Consider the following 12,343-nt stretch of genomic DNA (forward strand, 5'->3'; position numbering starts at 1 on the left):
ACACCTGGCTTTTATGTGAATGCTGGGAATTCAAACCCAGATCTTCAGGCTTAACAAAGCAGGCTATCTACCTTCTGAGACATTTCCACAGCACAATGTTTAGAGGTTTTCATTGTGACACAAACTCAACTTTTGTGTTAAAGTGCAAGCTTACCTTAGATAATGAAAGCCATAGATAAGAAAGATCCAGTTTGGAGTCTGCTCTCTAAATACAACCAAAATGATGTGTGGTTAATGTGGAGGGGAGTGAGTTGTGCCATTGATAGTGAGTCTCTTTTCTTATTCCAGGCATTTAGTGCAGAGAAATTTTAGTTACTTAATTTGTTTCACCTTCTTGAGTCTCTTATTTTTCCTTACTCCACATCAAGTAGTAATCTGAGTAAAAAGAGGAAAACATCTTTTATAGATGTTTTAAGAATGTGAGACAAAAACTGAAAAGCCAGAGTTATCTGTCAGTTTAGTGTTGCTAGAATTTGTTTCTCTTAGGTAATCAAATAGGTTTCTTGTAAGGCAAAACTAAATGTTTCTTGAAATTCAGTCCTCTATGTGCATATTTGTGTGTGCATTCTGACGGTGTGTTAGGTATCACACACCAGGACCTTTTCATTGCCTAGTAAAAGTTCGAGTAAAAACACAATATCAGTGGCTTCGTGAGGATTTCCGTGGTGTGGTAAAACACTACAATCAAAAGAGTTTATTTCTTTCTATCACTCTCAGATCATATTGTGTCACTGAGGAAAGTCAGGGTAGGACCTCGAGGCAGAAGTTTGAAGGCAGGAACAAAGCAATGGAGAAATGCTTTTCACGGGCTTGCTCTTCATAGTTTGCTCGGCCTGCTTTCTCATACAACTCCAGATCACTTGCATAAGGTTGGCACACTATGCACAGTAAGCTGGGTCTTCCCACATTAACCATTAATCAAGAAAATGCCCTGCAGACTTACCTTACAAAAGCATTTTCTCAATTGAGAATCTTTCTTCCCAAATGACTCTAGTTTATCTCGAGTTGATAAACTAACAAAACCAGCCAGGACAATCAGAGATAGCTCATGGACTGACACCTAGTTGGGAGAACAGTTTAATCATTTAAAGTCACTCTTCACTAAAATCAACTATAAATATATCAAAAACCTCAACAAAAATATGAAACTTCTAGAAGAGAAGGTAGGAAGTTGTTGCAACTTACAAACATAGGTAATGACTTCATAATAGGATTCTGGTTACTCAGAAAAGAAACCCAACAGTTAGCAGTGGGACCTCTTGAAATTGAAAAGCTTCCACAGAGCAAAGGAAACAACCCACTGAAGAGGCAGTCTATGAAATGAGAGAAAACCTTTGCCATCTGTACAACTGACAGGGGATTAATGGCTAGAATACACTAAGATCTCAAAAAGTGAAACAAACAACCCAATAAAAATGGACTGTAGATATGAACAGAGAATTCTCAAAATAAGATGCACATGGCTAGTAACCACTTACAAGTTTCCAACATCCTTAGTTACTAAGGAAATTCAAATTAAAGTACTTTGAGATGTAGTAATAGGAGTGGTGGGATGTAGTAATAGGAGCGGCGGGGCTGCGTCCCCAGTACCCTGGCCACCTGGCTAGCTTATGTCCTGAAATAACAACACACAAATTGTATTCATTTAAACACTGCTTGGCCCATTTCTATCCAGCCTCTTCTAGGCTAATTCTCACATATTAATTTAGCCCATCTCTAATCATCTGCACAGCACTGCTAGGTGCGCTTACCGGGAAGATTCTAGCCTACGTCCATCCTGGGTCGGAGCTTCATCGAGTGTGTCTGCCCGGGAGCAGGGCATGGCGTCTCTCTGAGGCGTCTGTCCCCGAGAGGAGAGCTGTGGAGTCTGAGCTCACTTCCTCTTCCTCCCAGCATTCTGTTCTGTTTACTCCTCCCACCTATGTTTTAACCTATGAGGGCAAGCAGTTTCTTTATTACTTAACCAATGACCTTCCTCCATCATTGAGATTCCTTCAGAATGACTATGAGGTAGTCATCGAATGACAAATGCTGTTAAGATCAGGGAAAGGGAAACCCTTATCTCTATTGCTGGGAGGGTAGGCTCATGCAGCTATTATGGAAATCAGTGCAAAAGTTTTTTGAGAAACTAGAAATAGAACACCCAGATGGAGCATATTCATTAAAGAGTCCATATCCTACTACAGATATCTGCTCATCCGCATTCGTTGCCATGCCATTCTATGCACAACAGCTAGAACTGATGGCTGGATGGTGATAATATGATACAGATACACAATGAATTCCATTCAACTGTAAAGAAAATTCACACCATGAAATTTGCAGGTAAATGGATGTTACTAGAAAAGATTGAGGTAAATCAGACATAGAAAAACTGCCCAAGAAGTGAACTTCTTGAATCTTGTTTGTCCCTCTGAGTAGCTTTGATGAAAATAATGGAGCACAGATGATGCCACCTGAATTAGGATATCAGGTGTAATAAGAACATCCATTTCCTGATAGACACTGGAATCTGGTAAAGAGATCCAGCTACCTCCTACAATACCACACCAGAAGGATGCCTTTCTAGCCAGAACGGTTCAGCCATCACAGCTGAGCTGCCAGGCTTGACAGTAAAGCCATTTAGACATTTGAACCCAACTCTAGCATGGCCAAATGCAACTCAGAAATCAACAGACATGTCATCTGAATATAGCCGCAGAAGAGATCACAGCTAATGTCACATGGAGAAAATAGGCCACACAACTGTAGTCTATGAATTCCTCAGCAAATACACTGGTTGTCACATTAATTCACTAATTTGGGGGCACTTCATAATTCAGCAACAGATAACAATGTACACAAAGACTCAACCTAAATGTCATCTTGGCCTCTGACGTCTTTATACTTAAGCTTGTTTATTTTGTTGTTGTTGTTGTTTTAAATAGAAAAACTAATCAAACAAAACCCAATAAACACGGTTTATATTCTTGGACAATATGAGTTGCTTTATAATTCCAAATATTATAAGCAAATTGAAGAAAAACTGTAAACCGTAGCTAGAGTTAGTTTTCAAGGGCTTAGGGTTGGTCTTGCTGAGTGAGAATAAGGCATAGATGGGTAAATTTTAGGTCCATACAACAGCAAAGAATTGAGAAGAGACAAGACTGTAAACTTCCTTCTTGTGCTGAAATGCTGAACTAGTGGGACATTAGCATTATTAGTCTCCTCCTTCTATTGAAACAGTTTCCTTCTCTTTTAGAGATAAAGATAAGTATGTTAAATAATATTGCAAAATGCAGAGACACTACCAAGAACAAAAATTATAGTTCACAGACTTGGAGCATGATGACTAAGCCTGCTTTGGTGTCACCCAGTGACACGCTACACAAGCCTGTTTCCTCCACCGTGGTGGCTTCATCAGAGCTATCAGTACCTCCACCACCCTTTCAGAAGGGAAGGCCAATGGGAAGTGATGATCTGAAGGGGAAAATAGAGAAAGGAACACAGCAAAGGAAGAAGTAAGGGAGAGGAGAAAGGGGTGGATAAGAGCGTCTTGTAAAGACCGTGAGAGGTAAGGGAGGGGGAAGACCATAACGGTAATATGATGGTGTATGAACTTTATTGGTATTATATATTCTAGTTTTTTAAAGCATTTGGATGGGGCTGAAAGAATACAACTTGATTGTTATTTTTTTCTATTATTTACTGAAGGCTCATTTTGTGTAGGCGCTACTCTGTACATCCCAGAGCTGAAAATACTGTAACAAAGCAAACATGGTATCTCCCTTTATAACTTACATTTGAGTAGGAGCATTAGTTATTCTAGAACACAGAAGCTCAAATTCAATACAGTACCATAAAAACAGATGATGTCAGTTTATTCAAACCACAGGCCTTTTGACAAACACATTGATAAGTTACTTTGCTTGAATCTGTTTTATGAACAGGTTTTATCCAAACATGATTTTACAATAAGAAATTAAGGAGCATTTTAAACCACTCTTGAATTTTAATGCATCAAGTAAGTTTTCCAAGATAAAGATAACAGCTTTTCTTCCATTTGGGGGCAAAAATGTCTTTCCTTTCAGTGTCCCCATTATTACCTCAGACACTTGACAAATGCTCTGTAGCTTTTTGTCAAGAATTGGCTAACAAGGTCTCTTGGGGTGGGAGCAGGAAGGATTGTTCTACGCAAGTTTAATGAATTCTACAAGAGTTTGCACCATCTTGGAAAGTGTCACTTAGCTTGTCAGCAAGGGATGATTAAAATCTGTCTTTCTAGTCCGTAGGCCTCACTTCCCCAAGACTTTGCAGAGTAAATGCTAGTTTTATGCACCACCAGATAGAAGAAACCCTGATCCTGGAAGGGTCTCTTGTGCATACACACACACACACACACACACACACACACACACACACACACACACACACTTGTATATTTTGTGCTTACATATTTCTTTCCACTCTTGAGAAAACAACACTGAACCACTCAGCAGTGCTCCTCCTCTGGGACATAAAACCTACACAATCATCTTCTCAAGTTACCGCTTCAGATTGCTAATTCATTAATGCCTCCAAGAGCCAACCACCAAGGTGGATACAAACAAACAGAAGGTTGTGATGCAAAGGATTGAATGGATGAGTTCGGGTTTGCTGGGTGGAACAGGAGAAAGAGCAGTGAAGATCCCTTCCTTGGTATAGATCTACGGGAGCTTGTGAATGAGATGAGAATTGTTCGCCTTTCCTGGAAGTGTGGAGCATTTTCACCTTAAGTGTTAATTAACGTATTTAATAGTTTGTTTCTCCACCTCCTCTTTTTTATTTGGGAATCCTCACACTTAAGTTTTCCTTTGTAAGCTTTTCTTGTTGCCCAGAACTTGATGTTTGGGCATTTCAGAGTAATTCTTTCATTTGATGGATATTTTCTGTACAATAATATTTAGACATAATTGTAGCACACCGTCTTTTCAGTCCATCCTACAGTAGGGTTGTCTGTAAATTCTGATCGCCAATAAACTGTGAGATGTAGTACTGTTGCTGATTTCTTGTTTAATTCCGTTGTATGACTTTAGTGACTCTGCAGTGTGTACTTGAAAGTAGTGCACACTTTGTAGTTCGGGGTATAATTTACTCACATATATCTTTATCGATTTTGCCTAGGCTCTCTTCATCTTCAAATTCTCAGGTTCCCTCTGGGATTTCTTACTGTTTCTGAAGAGCTGTCGTTTGAATCTTGGTTTTCTGTGTTTATAGGTCCATTTCCTCTGAGTACTGAAAATATTTTCTGGATTCCTCCTTTCTGAAATAATGCTCCACCCCTCACACATGTTCTTACAGTTGCTGAGTTTCCCCCTACTTTGACCACCAATTTTTCCATGTGAGAAACCTTCCTCTTCAAGTTTTAGTCAGATTCTAAAGCTTTTGTCCTCATGTCTCTGGATGGTTCCCCTGGCTTGGTATATTCCCTCCATTCTCCTGGTGGGGAGAAGGAACAAAGGCAATTGGAGAATGCCTAAAGTATCCTGGTTGGCCGGAGAATTGCTCATTTTTAACCTAGAGAGTCCTAAATTCCAATAGCTGAAGAAAAAAAGCAGAGGAGGTGGGCAGGGCTTTCAGCTTTTCCTCTTGGTTTGTTCTTCATGTCTGATTAATGATCCATAGTATTCCAAACTGAAAATCAACCTGATCATCTTTCTGCAGAGATGGTTTCTGACCAAACTGTGGTCACAGTTCATTGTCAGCATTTAGGATTATTAGGTATGGCTAGGCTTCTTAAATTTGGACATCGATGGTCTCGTTCTTTATCTCCAGAGGATACTGTTCCAGAATTTAGTGAATAGTTTAGTTAAACACTGCCGTCACTCTTACAAAGCTTTCCGAGTATATACTATGAAACCAAGTATACAAAATGAAAGGCAAAAATCAGAATATATATTTACTTAACATATTAAAGTGCAATGTAAATGGTACAATTATACAAGAAGTCAGTGTCCTGATAGTTACAGTAAACAGAGTAGTAATTTAAAACATAGATTCCCTGAAAGTAATACACATTCAGGTCTGTGTTAAAATCAGTAGAATAAGATTGAGATGTTTGTGCTATTGAGAGTAAATGTATGTCTCCTTTGGACAGATTGTTTTTGTTATCAAAGGAATTGTGGACACACCACAAATCATCAGTGTTAGTTATGGTTTCAAAAGTATTGAACTTTCTGTCTAGCCTGCTCATTAAGTTTTTCTTTCAAGCTGTAGCAGAGTATTTTATAGTCATAGGAGCAGCACACAGTTCTGTCCAAGGGAAACACAGGGCTATATAATGATCTGGTCAATAATTATGTAAGATCTGTCTTATGTAATCTGATATTACATAATAACAATTAAGGATGTAGAGCCAGGTGCACAGTGTTGTAAAAACACAAAGCAAGCAAAATAGTCACTTGTATTTTCTTTTTTCTCAACTCGCTTTTGTTATCGTCATTTCCATGAGCTAGTGATCACAAGAGCGAATATTGATAGAGTAACCCCTACCATTTAATCAGAACACTATCATGGATTTTTTTCTCAAGTCTAAGGACTTAGCACAAATGTCTCTTGGCTTTGTTTCTGCAATGAAAAAACATGTAGTCTGTTTCCTGCAAATGTAGCAAGTAATTCAATTTTCATACAAGGTATCCTTTGGGTCAAAACCTGAGGTCAAATTTTATCAATGTCTCTGATCCTAAGACCCTAAAAAAACTACTTCTCTGACTTCAGCTGCTAAATTAATATAAGCAGAAATGTAATGGTCTTTCCTGAATGGTTTGGAAATAAAGGCAGTTAGGAAGTTCGGTATGTAGGGATACTGAACAGAAAGTTGCTATTCTCAATACATTTCACAAATGATTAATGAGAAAGTATGTCAGTTTACAATGTTATGGACTCATTGCAAACCTTGGCTCAAGTTATGGTCATTCCTTGTTCTTATGCCTTCCCATCACTACAAAAAATCCTTGATCTAATAAACTTAGAGAGAAGACTATAGTGAGAACCAAGTTTATTCTGGTTTAGGATTATGGAGGTTTCAGGCCATTACCAATTGCCCTCCTTTTAGGCAATCTATAGTGGCCTGAAACTTCCATAACCCTAAGCCAGAGTTAACCTTTTCTTTCTATAAGTTGGCTATCTCAGATATTTATTTTAGTGATGGGTATTATTCCGGTTTGTAAAATTGCTTTGCTTCATCAGAACTTCTATTATGTCTGCTATCATTAGAGCTCTTATTTTGATAACTGCTAACGCCAGCAAGACTTGATGCTCCATTGACTTAAATGAAGGAAAAATTATTCTTGAATCAACCATATTATCCCATAATTGGCTCTGTAAAGTAACTATTTTCCATGTATTAGTACCAGCAAGCCATGCAGAGGAAATAAAATATTACATACTTTACTTCCTCCTATATTTTTGCCTCTTCGTAATCTTCATGTCAAAGTATATTTGGGAGGTGAACTCTAAATAATGTCAAAGAAAATACTATCTTTTGTGTCACAGTACATGGGAGCAGAAGACATCAGAAAGAGTAAGATGAGTAAATATAAAAATCTTCAGCTTATATTTCCTTTGTAAGCAGGGATCATGCAGGAATTCTGAATTAATCACTTTGAAGTTCACCATGGCTATATGACAAGTATTCAATATATGATTATGAATGGAAATGATTGTCTGAGAAATACCCTCTTGTTTTCCATTGAAAATGATATGCACATGTGAATAAGACATACCATCAGATAGGGAGCGTAAAGCAACACTGGACCTCGTGTGAGGAAGGAAGCTCTGAGTCCCTGCCACCGCCAGTGGTGTAATTTGAAGTTAATCACTCTGACCTCTCTTCAGTTTTCTATTTGAAGTATGGACACTAAAATTATTTGTAGAAGGTACGATAAGGAAAAATGCTTTAAAATGGAGGAAACTATTTTATAGAATCTAAAACCTACACAAAAGTAAAATGGTGAAATTAGAATAAGAAAACAATGCTTAAAGTTTTATCTAAGATTAACATGTCTGCATTGTTGACACAGAAATTTGATCACCTAACATTCATGGACTCTTGATGTTCAAAGAACTTAGAGGTCAGAGTTCACATCAACATACTCATTTTACAGCCAAGGAATCTGATGGCCAGGGAACTGTCAACATATATGAAGTCAACTGTCTATATATATGAACTGTGTATGTGTTTCTGCTACAGTGGCTTTCCAAATAGAAAAATATTATACTGAGGTACTGTACTTTGTGAAGTAATACTTGTCAGTGACATTCTACATAAGGAACATGGAGGCATGAAAAGGTAAAATATTCTACTTTAAATCATCCCACACTTTCAAACAGAAACAAGGAAACAGACACAACCATATTATCATATTTCTTCTTAATATGATTCCAAACTCTCTAGAGCAGTGGTTCTCAACCTTCCTAATGCTGTGACCCTTTAATCCAGTTCTTCATGCTGTGCTCACCCCAACCATGAAACTATATTTATTGTTACCTCATAACTGTAATTTTGTTACTGTTATAATCATAATGTAAATATCTGATATGCAGGACATCTGATGTGTGATTCCTGTGAAAGGGCCACTTGACCATCCCCCAAAGGGGTCACCACCCATAGATTGAGAACCCATGGTCTAAAGCATTGTTCAGAAAGTTATCAGTGTATTATAACTTAAAAATGAGTACAGAAAGTTTCTTTTTCTCCTGTTGAAGGAGCTGTGGGCTGCATTCCTGCCACCCAGCTCCCGGCCGCCTGGCTAGCTTATGCCCCAAAATAACAACATACAAATTGTATTCTTTTAAACACTGGTTGGCCCATTAGTTCTAGCCTCTTAATGGCTAATTCTCACAATCTTGCCTAACCCATATTTAGTAATCTGTGTAGCACCAGTCTTACCAGGAAAGATTCAGCATGTCTGACCTGGCGGCTGACTGCATTGCGTCTGCCCTGGAGAGGAGTGGAATGGCATCTGAGCTCACTTCTTCTTCCTCCCAGCATTCTGTTCTGTTTACTCCCCCTATCTAAATTCTGCCCAATCAGATGGGCCAAGGCAGTTTTTTTATTGACCAATGAAATCCCACATCAGTCTCCAACTGCTAACACATCTCCTGGACAGTTTCACTCACCCCCTTACCCCACATCACCTCTGTATCCACTTACTTCCTAGCCCCTTCCACCCACTACATCTCTCCCTTTTGTGTGCAATGTGATGGTTTCCCAGGATAGTCTATTCATTTTGACAGCCATGAAGGTGTCCTAAGGCACTCACAGCTCCAGATGTCGCTGCAGTTGACTCTGATTCTACAAGATGCAGACCCAGGAATTAACGTTTTAGCCCCAGGTTTTATATTGTTTTCTGCTGATGTTTCGCATCACCCCCAGACTGTGACAGACACATTCCTGTTGTGAAAGCCTCCACCCTGTGGTATTTGTTATGGAAGTCTGAGTGAATTAGCACGAGGAGTTCTAGGTGTTGGAGTGTTCTGATTATTTTGTGGTCTCAATAAGAGAAGCTACAGTATGTGGTCACATGAAATATGAATAGCCCCCCTCTCTCTCTCTCTCTCTCTCACACACACACACACACACATACACACACAGTTTTCTTATTTTCTTTCTTTTAAATGTGACTGACTTATCCCCCTTTCTGTGCCAGCTGTTTGGTGCTCTTACCTTGTTGAGAAACACAGATGCTATTTCCTGGTATTCGGAGATAACTGAGTCTCCACACCCTTTCTATTGCTCCCTCTTCTCTCCTGCTACATCAGTGGTTCACGGTTGCCTTTCTGTTGTTTTGCTCAGGTTTATTCCTTCGCCTTGCTCTTTTAGTTCATTAGGCAAACACAGAGCAGATGATAAATAGCCACTGGGAAAATAACATGTTGGAAAAAAAGGAAGCAATGCGATCACAGAAGCGGATGTCATGGAGCCATTGTGTTTAGAGGAGAACAACTTAAGGATCCTTTGTGCTATGTAAAAACATCTGATGCAGGGGAGAGCCACGGCAGAGCACCATTTCTGCCCGATTTAGAGATGTTAACAGTGAAGAGAGAAAACTGATTCGATGTGCACTTGGCCAGAGCCTTATTGTCTTCTTACACAATCCTGCAATGTCCCTTATGGACTTCTCAGATGTCACTGGGCACACTCAAATTTTCTCTTTGCCTGGGGCATTCTCTTTGAAATAAGGGGCTTCTTTTAGCTTTGTTCACCCATTGTGTGGTTCATTACTTTCAACGCACACTTGCTATACTGAATTACATTAAAAATGTTTAGCAAATATTTTTAATTGATCTTTTATCAATATAGCCAAAGCATTTCCTTAAGCATTGAAAAAATATTATTTTACCCTCCCCCCACTGCTTAAATACAAAGATGTTCCACTTAATAATATTTGTTTATACACACACACACACATACACACATATATATACACGTACATACATACATATATATTTCTTTCAGTTAAGCTGGGTGTGCATAGGTGAGATGCTTGGAGAAACTGACACTTGAAACAATGTGCTAAGAATAGACATGACTAATTTCTGCATTGATTTCACTGATGAAAAGATTAAAAATACATCTTCTCACTTGAGGAAACAGAAATGCTAAGTCAAGAGTATGAAGGCCAAAGCATGTGCAGACAGGTGTTTACCTTTCTTAGTGAATGGACCAAAGCTTGTTAAAAGAGGCTGGGTTAGATGGAAGACAACTTGTGACCATGGATGAAGGCCAGGTACCAGGGACCCGGGGGAATCTTCCCAAGAAGGATGGGTGTGGCACTTAGCATTCTGGATTCGTGCTTAATTACTTGGTTGTGTTTTCAAGCTCGACTTTAGTACCTCTATTCATGATTCTTAAAAAAAAAATCTGTTTTTAATAATCTTATATTTATAGATGTGATGCCAATCTAATACCAAATTTCCTTTACTTCCTTCCCCAAAGAGACCCAACAATATCTTATACAGGTATGGTACATGTGTAAAAATAGAAACTTGTGGTGATCCATTATTATTCACTGAGTCTTCCAATTATTTCAAATTTCAGGGGTTGTTTTTTTTTAACACTAAAATGGTTTCTATTCCAAAATATGGTCTAGTAATGTGTAGGTCTTTACATTTCACTTCCAGTCTAGACTTAGGAATTGCACAGTGCAGAGGCCTTAGTGCAGATCAGCATGTCCATCCAGCTGTCTCCTGATTCAACCTGTCTGTCCTCCAGGCTCCTTATCACCATACACAGAGCCAGTTTAAACTGGCAAGGTTTAAGTCTTCAGGTTGCAGTCTTGTCTCTGACAGCTTTTCTTGGGGCTCTGTTTCTTCCTGCTTCTGTCCTCCGTGCCATGCTCTCCGAGGACACCTTACCTCCAACCAAATGAACAATTTAGATAAACAAGATCAATTGAAAGGTCCCGTTTTTGCTTTCCCTCACACAATTCAGGCCCTTAGAGAAAACCTAAGCAGAGGTTGTCAAGTCAGCCTGACAGCCCTGTTAATGTTGTGTTTAATTTGTACTGGAACATAAACAGAGTAGAAATGTTAATAATTTATCAGCGTTTGGGGGTAAGAAGGAAGTTTCAGCTTCTTTCAATGCTTACCCCCTGGGATCTTCACCGTCCACTGACCAAACGTATCACTCGGGAAAAGGATGGCTTGTAGTTGGCCCATCAGTGCAGTTCTGTTCCAGTCTTCTTATCAGAACGCTGGAATCCACAAATAATGGCTTAGACCCGTGGAATATTCCACAGAGGTTGCTCTCCATGGCTCTTTACCTAGTAATTTAAGATATAAGAAATAACATGATTTTTAAAAGCTGAAAAATCATATCCCTAAGGCTAGAAAGATGAGGAAGTCTATATCATCAAACTGATTTAACATCCAGACTTCAGTGGAAAACCCCCTCGAGCATTAAAATAAATCACAAATGCCTTCTATTCATATAATGGTTTAGGAATTCTAGGCTCATTGGGATCTGGATAGGTATGAATTGTTCTGTTCCTTTGGGCATAAAACCTTCTTTTCCTCCATTTCCCCTCCGCATCCTTCTCCTGCCTTTGCCTCTGCTTCTCAAGTCATTCTTTCACCCATCATTCCAAACCCCATGACTTTTCCCAAGGAAACTGCTGGCTAGGCATTTTCCTGCTGCCCCATCTATTCAGTTTTCCAGCACCTCTGCTTGCTTGAAGGAAGTACTCAGGCTCACAGAGGGTGTAACCATAGGGACCATCAATGCCACCTGCATACGAAAATCGTGGGTCTGGAAAACACATTAGCCCGAGCCTTTTGCAGCTCTTCTTTAAAGAAAGCAGTCTGTGTCCCTGGATGGAGTTAG

The 12,343-nt window shown here is 39.1% G+C and overlaps 1 long non-coding RNA gene across 1 annotated transcript; it reads right to left on the minus strand.

Annotated features, from left to right (window-relative positions):
- Nucleotides 1–10,452: 10,452 nt before the first annotated feature.
- Nucleotides 10,453–12,046, minus strand: LOC113457577. Its single transcript, XR_003378120.1, has 3 exons — nucleotides 12,025–12,046; nucleotides 11,610–11,783; nucleotides 10,453–11,371 (listed from the first exon to the last, which is right to left on the minus strand). It is a non-coding gene; the product is annotated as an uncharacterized LOC113457577 (long non-coding RNA).
- Nucleotides 12,047–12,343: the final 297 nt, after the last annotated feature.

This window comes from Microtus ochrogaster, linkage group LG2 (assembly GCF_000317375.1).
Source record: "Microtus ochrogaster isolate Prairie Vole_2 linkage group LG2, MicOch1.0, whole genome shotgun sequence".
NCBI classification, from domain to species: domain Eukaryota; kingdom Metazoa; phylum Chordata; class Mammalia; order Rodentia; family Cricetidae; genus Microtus; species Microtus ochrogaster.